Genomic DNA, 12237 nt, shown 5'->3' with positions numbered 1-12237 from the left:
TTAAATATATATTGGCAATGATCTCTTGCATAGATATGCTATACAAATAGATTTGATAAATTATTGCCTCTGGAGCAGGTTAAAAGGGGACCCTGAAATATTTCAGGATGAAAATGCAGCCTTGAAATCAAAACAGCAAATGCCATATGCTGTGAATATGCAGGTGTCTAGTAATATGTAATCCCTGCTGGGGCTGATAAATTTCTCTTACCTACAGGTAAAAAGGGGTCAGAAGTTAAAAACTGCTGAAGAGATAATTTGCATCTCCCAGACAATGCAAAATATGGGTATAACAATGACCCATACTCCTATGGTAAATATTGGAACTATTCCAATTCATGTTATTGTGCATAACATGACCCCATAGGATATGCTCTAGAATCCAGTTATTATACTTTCGGATTCCAGAATAATATAGTCGGGCTAATACCTAAAAGGTACTTGACTGAAGAACAGTTAATAGAACAATCCTTTGCATCAATGCCAGAGGGAATGTTTACAATTCAATCTATTTACCCTTTCAGCTCAGAGGAAGGCATCTGTAGAATTGAAGAAGCCTCCCTGGTATTTATTCAACAGATATATCCCAATATCCAGAATCATGGCGGTAATGTAAATTATAATTAAGGGGACCTCACATCTAGGCTTGAAGAAGCCTATGAGATAGGACAGCCTGAAATCTTTCCAGGATTTCAGCAAATAGTCGAAGAGCAAATCTCCTTTGCTAATGGCTGTTCCAATGATGATGAATGCCAACAGCTATGAGAACTCCTGATGGAATACCAGGATATTTTTGCTAGGGATTCTTATGACTGTGGGACTACAGACCTACACATTGCAAGAATCCAAACAGATCCCAATGCACCACCTGTATTTGTTAAGCAATACAGACTTGACAAAGGCTGTATGCAGCTGAAACACTTTGCTCTATTTGTGAGACTACCAGGCATCCGTTGCTCTATCTGAGAGACATTGATCCATCTGCAGTTTTCAGGAAACAGACACCGCAGGAGTTCATTTTAACTCAGTTCAGGAGCTGCACTTCACAAACTGCTAACATTACAGAAACCCAGAGGGGAAACACACGATCCCAGGAGGATAACATACGGCCTCCGGTGTAAGTATAAATGTACACCTTGCCGTTGTGAATTTTTTATATGCTTTAAAGGATTTCCCTGTCCTCTCTCTCGCCCATTGTCTGCAGCTATATGACTTCAAACTAATGCAGCTAATACTGGTTTAAGACGCAATTGCTTAAAAAGGCTTTCACATACAATTAACCAACAAACTTTTAACAGCTGAATAAGACTGCTAAACATTGACTGCTTCTCTGTTACAAAAAACGGATTTTTGCTCTGCAAACATATGGCTACACTCTAATATTGTTATATATGAATATGTGCTTTGTGCTATTTATGCTATTTATGCCCTTTTAACGTGAAACTTTTTTGCTGTGTTATTTACTACCACTGTGCACAGTGATTTTTGTATTTTTTTAATCAATAGTTTAATTAAAACATTATATTTTACCTATATAGGGTCTTAAAAAAAAACATTTTTTTACACATTAAGCTACCTTTGGGGAGCGCAGCTGTAATCCATTACTAATCTGCAGACATTGTAATTTTCCTGTAATAGCACTGTTAAGGTTTTGTTGGGAAACCTTCTACTTTACAGCAGCTTTGTGTACTAGATCTCAGCGCTGGGTTGTCTTTTTCTACTTTCAATACAGACTCCCATGACCCTCATATGATTCACTTGCCGAAATCATAAGAAAAGGGGTATCATCAGACAGGTGCACAGCTCTTATAATAATACTATTCTAGGTATTCTTAAGCCCAATGGACAATGGCGTTTGTGTGCTGAATTAACACAGTTAAACGAATAAGTGTACATGTCTGGCTGGCCTGTGCCATACATTCACCAGTGCCTAGCGCAGATGCAAGGATCTACGATATTCACTGCCATTGATTGTGTGCAGGGATATAGGGACCATGAAGGTACATGAGGAAGACCAGTATAAGCTAGCGTTTTTCTTCCAGAAGGTCCAATATGCATTCCAAAGACTTCTGTTTGGATACATAAATTCAGGACATGAATTTGCTGTATTCATGCATAAGGCTATGCCTGATGCACTAGAAAGGGGGATGTTATCCTATGTTGATGATGTGTTAATCAAAAGCACAGACTTTGAAAAACACATCACAGAACTTAAACATGTCCTCAGCCAACATAAAAGGGCAGGTGTCAAATTATCCCTACAAAAATCCCAATGGTGCCGTACTCATGTCAACTTTCTGGGACATGAAGTTACTTCTTAAGGGTTAAATCCTCAGAAGAAAAAGGTTGAAGCCATAAAAAATTCTAAGAACCCCACTAATTTAAAGGAATTAAGATCATTCCTGGGTATGAAAAATGATTCTTGCAAATTTATTGATAATTATGCAGAATTAGCTAAACCACTGCTACATCTTCTAAAGAAGGATGTAGTATGGCACTGGAGTGAGGCTCAAGAAACAGCCATAAGAGAGCTAAAGAGAAAACCCACTCAAGCACCTTGCTTAGCTTACCCTGAAGGCAGTAAACCTTTCTACCTAGAGACAGGTTACACAGATGTAAGCATGAATGCTGTTTTATACCAAAAGCATGATAATTTATGCAAAGTCATTGTTTATGCGAGCAAAACATTATCTCCAGTGGAAATAAAATTTAGTGATCGTGAAAAAGCCCTCTTATATACTGTATGGGCTGTACAAAATTTCCGCAGCTACATACAGGGCGAGAAAATTATTGTAGAAACAGCCCACCAGCCTTTGCTATATTTGCAAAGTAAGAGAAAAAGAGATGGGAACCTGTCCAATAGCCACATAACAGCTTGGACTCTTTCCTTACAAGGCTGGCCTTTAGAAATTCGCTATAAGCAAAACAAAAAGAATCCAGTCGCACAGGGGCTTGCAGAGCTCCACGACTGTACTGTTAAAGATCATGGGGAAGAGTTAATAGAACATGATTTCATGAAGGAACAATTACTTTCCCAATATAAAATATACAATGAGGACCATTGTCAAACATTAACTTGGGTATATGTTGATGGGTGTTCTTACCATGCCACTATTTATATATTGAGTGCAGATTATTCGTTGGTATTGGTATAGTTTGGGCAAACAGATTCCCAAATATTTCTGTAGGATTCAACATTGGGCCAAGATCCAGTTAAGTATCAGAACTCACTGTTATTTTAAAAACCATTGAAATAGCTATTGAACAATGTATTCATGAATTTGTGATCATTACTGTCTCAAATTATGTGCGTGACAGTTTTGTTGAATACTTGCCAACTTGGAAAGAAATGACATGCAGAAAACTTACAACAAACCAGTCAAACATGGTAAATTGTTCTGTGAAATTGATAAATTAGTGGTTTAAAATGGGTTAACCGTACACTGGAAAAAGACCAAGGCTCATTCCAGAATTCAAGGTCCTGATAAGGAAGACAACGATCGTGCAGATTCATTGGCCAAACAAGGAGCTGTAACTGGAGAACTCCTTAATATCGACCACTTAATGGGTACAATTCAGGTAGAAGCCAGAAACCAGGCTAAACAGAATGAGCCTAAACTGGTACAATAGAGTCAGGATTCTCCTAATGAGGACCTGATCACTAAGACCTCATTATAGGTATCTTCTATAAACACATACAGGACCCTGAAAACAACCCCATCTCAAAAAATGACTGTATTGATAAGGAAGATCTTAGAATCTTAATGAAGTCCAAATCACAATTCAAATTACAGGATGGTTTGTTAATTAGAACCTCCAAAACAGGTAAACAACAATAGGTGGTACCTACCCAGTTCAGGGGTCTCATGCTTCAACATGCCCATGCCCATGATGCGCCCACATCCAGCCATTGTGGTGCCAAATTAACATATGAAATATTGCGTGACTACGCCTTTTGGCTGCATATGTTGAAGGATGTTCAAACCTACTGTCAAGGTTGTTTAATCTGTCCACAGTTCCAACCCACTGCGCCAACACATAGAGTGCCATTGCAGAAAAGGGGGATGGTAATGCCATGGTCAGATATACAAATTGATTTTATTGGTCCAGTAACTAGGTCATCAAGAGGTAACAGATACATGTTGACAGTAACATGCCTGTTCACCAAATGGGTAGAGTGCATCAGTGCACCTAATAATAGTGCTGGAACTAGCATAGCATTGCTCATTAACCATGTGTTTTCCAGATTTGGCTTACCTCAGGGAATCAAATCCGATTAGGGGACCCACTTCACTATTAAAGTGATGACAAAAATGTGGAAGATACTAGGGGTTAAAAGATAGCTCCATATAGCATATAGAGCTGCTTCTAGTGGTGGTGTAGAGCGTTACAACCAGTCCATTGTGAAAATACTCAAAAAGTTTGTGAGTGAAACAGGTAAGGACTGGGATGTAAAATTACCTCTAGTCCTAATGGCATTAAGAGCAACACCAAGTAGTGCTACTAATATATCACCTTTTGAACTGATGAATGGTTCTACCTCAACATTTACTCTACCGTACATCAGACCAGAACTTAATAAATGCTGCTATTGTACATCAATATGTGGAAAACTTAAGGAAGCATCTGCAATATGCTTTTGCATTTGCTCAAAGGAACATAGAGAAGGCCACAACTGCTGCTAAAACTTATTATGACGTCAAGACTTCCAAAAGGGACTAGGAAGTCAATGATAAAGTTTATCTTTATAACTTTGGAATGGATCAGTTAAAGGAGAAGAAATTTCTTCCATCATTAAAAGGTTCTTTTTGTCATTACTTACAAAATATCTCCAGTTGCCTATAAAATAGGGATCATTAAAAAGTATACTTTTATGGATATATGGGTCCATATTAATCAGCTGTAAGCGTTACATCCTAGGTCCCAACTTAAAATCATACAGGGAGAATGAAATGTCTAAAATATGACTAAGATCTAGCTAAAAGAGCATAAATATGAGGATTCAAAATTAACCAACTCTCTTCTAGTAAGAATGTATATGACACGTGTACTGTAAATACCCTCACCAATTACCACTGGATTTCAGTCCATTCCAATACATGTGCCCCACATATCTTAAAATGGAAAGGGGGATTTATGTCAGGGAATAAGTTATTGACATTATGTAATATATATATTTACATACATATATGATGTAGAGAAATAATTAATTTGTATGTAAAAATCTGGCTAATATAAGTTGCAGTAAATTAAAAAATTAAAAATTTAACCCAAACCAGTTGCCAGTTGAATATACATAGATTATCTAAAAACACAATCAAACAGAAGACAGTTGTCAAATTAAATGAGATAACTTCAAAGGACCTTTTGATCACTGCCTGGAAATGTGTAATCAGATTTCATATTAGATCACCTGAACCCCTGGGGGAGGGAGCCCAAGAGTCTGAACCAAGAAACAGGCTTACAGGAAAGGTAACCACATTACATGTAAGAGTTTATTACCCCATGCTAAGTTCAAACATATAAAATCCAGACAATGCATCTCTATTGAATATGGAAAATAAATATCTTAACCTGTGTAAAAAGCATATAAGATTGAAACTTTAAAACTTAATTACTTGTGTCTGATTTTCAAATATTTCATTTATACTCAGATTGTATAAATAATATATATCTATGGATGAGGGAAATGTTTCTAATGTTTATATAATATATTAAATAAACAGCTGTATTGCCCTATTTAAAATATATGCTCAACAATATTTGTCATTGTTTTTCAGACATCTGATTGACAAATGTTATTTAGAATGTATAAAAGGGTCTATATTCTGAAATGGACAATGCCTGTGTAGTTTGTGCTATGAGTTGTATCATATAGCTTTATGCACTCAATATTAAAGGGATATCCACAGATAGGCAATGTATTCCTATTAGATGGTGTAAAATCAAATATATATATATACAGTATATCTATAATGATATTAATTACTACAGAATCACATCAGACTGCGACTCACAGGGTATGTATATGATATAAGATGATAACTGGAAAAGGTGGCGACATTATATCAATATATGAACTAAAATATAAATATCATACTAAAAGTATTAAATTAAAATCCTTTTAAGTACCCTAATAGAAATATGATTTTTTTAAGTACATCTCTTAAAATATTATCAGTAGAATTGTATGGAAGCATAATCACATAGGTATATTCATTATTACGTGTATTATACATATATTTATATTTGAGAGATATCCGAATACACCCATGTCTGGTATTGAAATACACATGCTCAGTTAAATTAAATAATACCATATCAAATTGGCCAAACAATTTATAAAGCTAGAAAATATAAGTGTATTAATGAACACTTTAAAAATATATAAGAAAATATATTTCTCTGTAGTATTTTCCAAACAAAGCTACATTTCAGTTGCCTGTTGCCCCCGGTGTCTGATATGAAGTATTGCGGCCAAAAATATTCAATTAGGGAGAATTAAATTACAAAGTGGCAATTCCCAGTAGCCAATGAGAAGCTAAGGGCGTACCCAGAGAATTTTCCACTGGGTGATTTAGAAATGTCACAGACAAAAAGACTATGCAAAGAAGGGAAGAGACACACAAAAACACACTTTGGTTTGGAGCCTGGTTTGGAATAACTATGTGTTTGTGATACCCTGTTTGCAAAAATACCTTCACGTATGACTTTGGAAAACTCTGATTGAAAAAGCTGAATTATCATATTGGTTACTGGTAATGTATTAGTGGTTGTTTTATATTTTTAATGTTTTAAATCAAACGTATTCTATAGCTATAGTTGAATTGTAACTAATTTGTAAGTGTAATTTATAGTTATAATTTACATTTTAGCATTCTGTGTAGTCTATAAATAATCATATCTAGCATCAAGCAATTTACTGTTGAGAGGAAAGGTTTTGAATTCCATATTGATAAATTCATTTTTATTTACTGTGAACTCTCTTAAGAATTGCACATAAATTGGCTATTGTGTTGAATTGATAATTGTATAACAAACTCTGGTTTATTATTTTTATTAGAAGACTATTTTGGGCCAAATAGTTTTATTATATTTTTATGGAAGTTCTATTAGATTTATTGAGATTTGGTATGATTTCTGTTGAAATATTTGGTTATATTGTTAAAGGGACATAATACTCATATGCTAAATCACTTGAAACTGATGCAGTATAACTGTAAAAAGCTGACAGGAAAATATCACCTGAGCATCTCTATGTAAAAAAGGAAGATATTTTACCTCACAATTTCCTCCTGCTCAGCAGAGTAAGTTCTGTGTAAAAAGTTATACTCAGCTGCTGCCCAGCTGCAAGTAAAAAATAAAATAAAAAAAATGAACAGCAGCCAATCAGCTTCAAAAGTGCTGAGGTCATGAACTCTTTTACTGTGATCTCATGAGATTTCACTTAACTCTCATGAGATTTCATAGTAAACTTCCTTAAACTAAGTAGGGAAATAATAGGAGTATGCACGAAAGCTCACCCCCTTAGATGTACCGGGATAGGCATACTGATTTGCTGCTTAGAAGTCCTTTACAATGGGATGTGGCTACTGAAGAACTTTTGAGGACAAATATCTTTCTTTTTTACATAGAGATGCTCATGTGATATTTTCTATTCAGCTTTTTACAGCTATGCTGCATCACTTTCAAGTGTTTCAACATTTGGGTATCATGGCCCTTTAACTAAGCATTGTTAAGTTAGTAGTCCATATTTTGGTATTGAAGTAAGTGTTGGTGGTTAAATAAAAGTTGTTCTTGTAAAATTCATGTGGGATATTTGTTAAGTAATTCATTTTGAGTTAAGGTTAATTTATAGAAATTTGTGTCCATACATGGGATAATAGACAATATCTATTGAATAGTAATTAATCTAAATATCTCTATAGCCTGCTTTATATTTTAATATTGTATTGATAAATTGATAGATATAACTGGTCATAGGTGATATTCAATAAGTACATAAATATAATCAAGGTGCATATAAAGATTAACGGACCAGAATTTAGGAATATTTTATATAGCGATTAAATATGAATTTTTAATAATAATATTGTTGTCAATAGGGATATTTTGGGTTACACTACAGAGATTTAACATCTTACTGCAGTGCTTTCCAAACTGTGTGTCGGGACACACTAGTGTGTCGGCAGCAGTGTGTAGGTGTGTCCCTGCTTCAGCACAAATTTTTTTTAATTTTTTTTTTTGGTTTCTGACTTTCCGCCTGCCTGCTATGCATATCACATGGTTGACTCGTGATTGATACCTAGGGGGACACAGATCATCTTAACCTATTGGCGCAGCTCAGTGGGAACTGAAACTATTCCCATTGGCGGCACATTTATCTCCTGACTGCACGTGTAGTCTCCTTAATTAACTCGTGACTGCATGTGTAGTCAGTGAGTGGGAGACCAGTGTGTTTGCAGCGCGGGCAGTAGTCAATCGGACTCACTGAGCTCTGAGGGCGGCAGCTTAAATCCTGAACTGAAGTCAGTGGGGTTTTTTTGCAACTGGCTCCCAGTGGTGCATAGCTGCTCCTGCTCTTGATATATGGATACTAAGTGGAAGCTTAAGAAATGCTTGAAGATGAAATGCGAGTGTCTTTATTTAATATTCCACCAAATATTCAGAAATTGTGTTCATCCCATCAACCTCATACATCCCATTAAAATATCAATTAGCTATTGGTGTTATTAAACTTTTTTTTAATTCTTGCACATACATACTGTTACTTGTAAATACATTTTGTTATTATATAATTCTTGTATGTGTCCGTATCTCTTAAAACAAGTTAGTTTAATCTCCTTTTTGCTAGTACAACTAAATTACTGTGTCGCAAAATGTTGTAGGTCTAAAAAGTGTATCACCAACATAAAAAGTTTGGAAAGCTCTGTCTTACTGGAATGTATTGACAAAATTCTACTTTATTAATTGTAGATATCGCTGACAATAATTTTATACTGCTATTAATTATTAATATTCATAATTACAAGGCGTAAAACATTGGTGGCAACTGCTGCTGATAAATACACCAACATTACTGGAGGACACTCCTGAGACGTATCAACAATGTTTGCAAATACTGTATTTACTATTTACATATGCATACATGTATACACACACAAACAAATATTTAGAGATATACATACACACACATATATATATATATATATATATATATATATATATATATATATATATACACGCACATAAACATATATATATACATTTTGGAGCCCTTCCCAGTGAAACACCTTTATATACCATATTCATTTTTAACCTTTTTAAAAATGTTTTTTTTTTTATATTAAACATATATTTTTTTATTAAATATGTTTATATATGAGTATAATACTTTATTTTAGACACACGAAAGTTCAGAGAACAACACGTCCTCTATATATGCACAATCCCCATGTACCTAGGACCTTATAGCTCGGCAAGACTCTAATTGTTCCCAGGAGACCAGCAGCTTCAGAGTGTAAATAAAACATCACTATGCAGCATCTAACACTAACAGCCATCAGTATGGTTTACCGGGTATGCCTTGCGCTACTTTCCAAACCAGGCTGCCTCTTAGCACTCTCTCCCACAGCCTTTCACGGCTCTTACCTGGGGCTGGATAATTTTTCCACGCACTACAGAGGACTTACGCAGCGCAGGCACCCATCTTCTTCCACCTTCCGGTTACTGCTGCTGCTTTGCCGTCTCTCTAGATCTGCTGTCTGCACTCCTCTGGCTACTAACGACTTCGGCTGCAAACAAACAAACAGCAGCCAAGCTTCAGAGCCTCAAAGTAAGTAGCAAGTTCCTCTTCCACTCGCATACTGTAAGTGTTGTAACAAGAACAAAGATGAGGAGATCCCAGCTTTAAAAATAATCACTCTTTATTGGTAAAATAGATGCGTGAACAAAAAAAGATCCGGTCTTACATGTTTCGGTTTACAAATGTGCTGTATTCATAGACCATACACTTTATTTTAGACATGTGCGTTTCGTTTCGTTCCGAATCGAAATTTGGACGAATTCGCCAAATTCAGAGCTTCGAATCAATTCGAATTTCCGAATTATTCTAGCAACGAAACTAAACTAATCTAAATGCATTTGTAACAAATAAATCCAAATTAGTTTGGATTTATTCGTTACAATTGAATTGTCATGGACTAATCACAATTCAGTATAAAAATTACATTTAGGGAGATAGAGCAGTGAAATAATTCCGTTTGTGTAACTTGGAACCATCTAAATCAGCATAACACATACCAAACTTCCGAATTTACGAATTGAATCCGAAACAAATACATCCGAATACATCCACATTTATTTGAATCCGAATGAATCCGAAATGAATACATTCGAATGTATCCGAATTCGAATTGATCCGAAACAAAATTAGAAAAAAATCTGAATTGGTCCGAAACAAACTGAAACAATTTTTTCCGCTGTGCACATGTCTACTTTATTTTAACATGTTTTCCATGTGTTTTTTAAAAAAAAAAAAAAATTCTAGCCCATACACTTAAAGTGACATTATACACTAGATTTTTCTTTGCATAAATGTTTTGTAAATTATCCATATATATAGCCTATACAGTTTTTTTTAAAATGTATAGTTTTGCTTATTTTTAAATAACATTGCTCTGATTTTCAGACAAAGTTTTAGGAAAATACAGACGTATACCTACTCCAGCTTCCTCCTGTTTGTGTAAAGGGTCTTTTCATATGCAAAGGAAGGGGGAGTGTCTGATATTTCCCACTTGCAGCAGGTGTTCCAGCTACCTTTTTAACAGAGCTAAACTGGGAGCTTCTAAGTAACTTTTTAAATGGTTTAATACTGAATTTTTAGATCAGTATCTGTTCATATTATTCTTTATAGTAGTGTCTATTACACGCAGTTATATGAAAATGGTATATACTGTCCCTTTAACTTCAGGCCATGCTAATTCTTCAAGAAATATTATCTTTTTTACCAAGGACTTTTTCAATTTCAAGGACTTTTTTTTTCAATTTGCGCGTTAAGTTTAGTGTGTTCCAGCGATATTGTTATCACACACTGCTCTATCATTAGCGCTCCACTTGTAATTTGGGCCCATGTTGGTAAAATATCGCCTTGGTGGCAACCTTAACTCTCAGCCCACAAGGCTATTGCTGTTTTTTTATTTACCTATGATTGAATAAATGCTTGGTTTTAAGATAAAGGTGCTGTATTGTTGGATTTGTGACTGCAATAGTAGGGGAAATAGTCCCCTGTCTAAAACGACATCTACTGTTCCTTATATAGCTGCTGTATTAATTTTATGTGATATTGCCCTGTATGCCCTATGCTCAGTCCAGGGCTGCATAAACTGGGCAGAACTTTACACTTTAGTATCTGGGATATTATCCAGAAATCACCAGACAGGGATTACTTTCTTGATTCTTGCAGGCAGGAAGATGTCTTTGCGGACAAAGGTGTGCAAGCAGAACAAATGTTTACAATTTCACTGTTGTTTCTAACCCTTGGGTATGTATGATTACCTTATGGATTAATATTGTGCTAATTAGGCTATAAACATTTAGGGCTAGATTACAAGTGGATCAGTATTTTACATTTTCACTATAGAGAAAACTCTGCTTGGATTTTCATTTTTGCGCTAGTCGGACTGCGCTGCTATTACAAGTTGAAATGAAACTGTTTTTTTCTCCAGCGGTTAATCAAATCACGCTTAAAGGGACACTGAACCCAAAAAAATTCTTTTGTGATTCAGATAGAGCATGCAATCTAAAGCAACTGTCTAATTTACTCCTATTAGCAATGTTTCTTCTTGCTCTTGCTATCTTTATATGAAAAAGAAGGCATCTAAGCTTTTTTCCTGGTTCAGAACTCTGGACAGCAGTTTTTGATTGGTGGATGAATTTATCCACCAATCAGCAAGAACAACCTAGGTTGTTCACCAAAAATGGGCCGGCATTTAACCTTACATTTCAAATAAAGATACCAAGAGAATAAAGAACATTTGATAATAGGAGTAAATTAGAAAGTTGCTTAAAATGTCATGCTCTATCTGAATCACAAAAGAAAAAATTTGGGTACAGTGTCCCTTTAAAGTCCCTTTAAAGCCCCCATAGAAGTCCATAGATCAAAAAAAGCTGAAAAAAACACTCCACTCTCTGAAAAAGCAGGAATGTAAGCTTAGGAGCCGGCCCATTTTTGGTTAG

General features: G+C 35.3%; 1 protein-coding gene across 1 annotated transcript in view; it reads left to right on the top strand.

Annotated features, from left to right (window-relative positions):
• The window catches only part of LRIT3 (leucine rich repeat, Ig-like and transmembrane domains 3), a 74923-nt gene that overhangs the window by 39871 nt on the left and 22815 nt on the right, over positions 1–12237 (top strand). The window lies entirely within an intron of this gene.

The sequence above is a fragment of the Bombina bombina genome, chromosome 2 (assembly GCF_027579735.1).
Source record: "Bombina bombina isolate aBomBom1 chromosome 2, aBomBom1.pri, whole genome shotgun sequence".
In the NCBI taxonomy this organism is placed as follows: Eukaryota; Metazoa; Chordata; class Amphibia; order Anura; family Bombinatoridae; genus Bombina; species Bombina bombina.
Note: the sequence above shows the minus strand (reverse complement) of the source record. Positions and strands in the feature narration are given on the sequence as shown.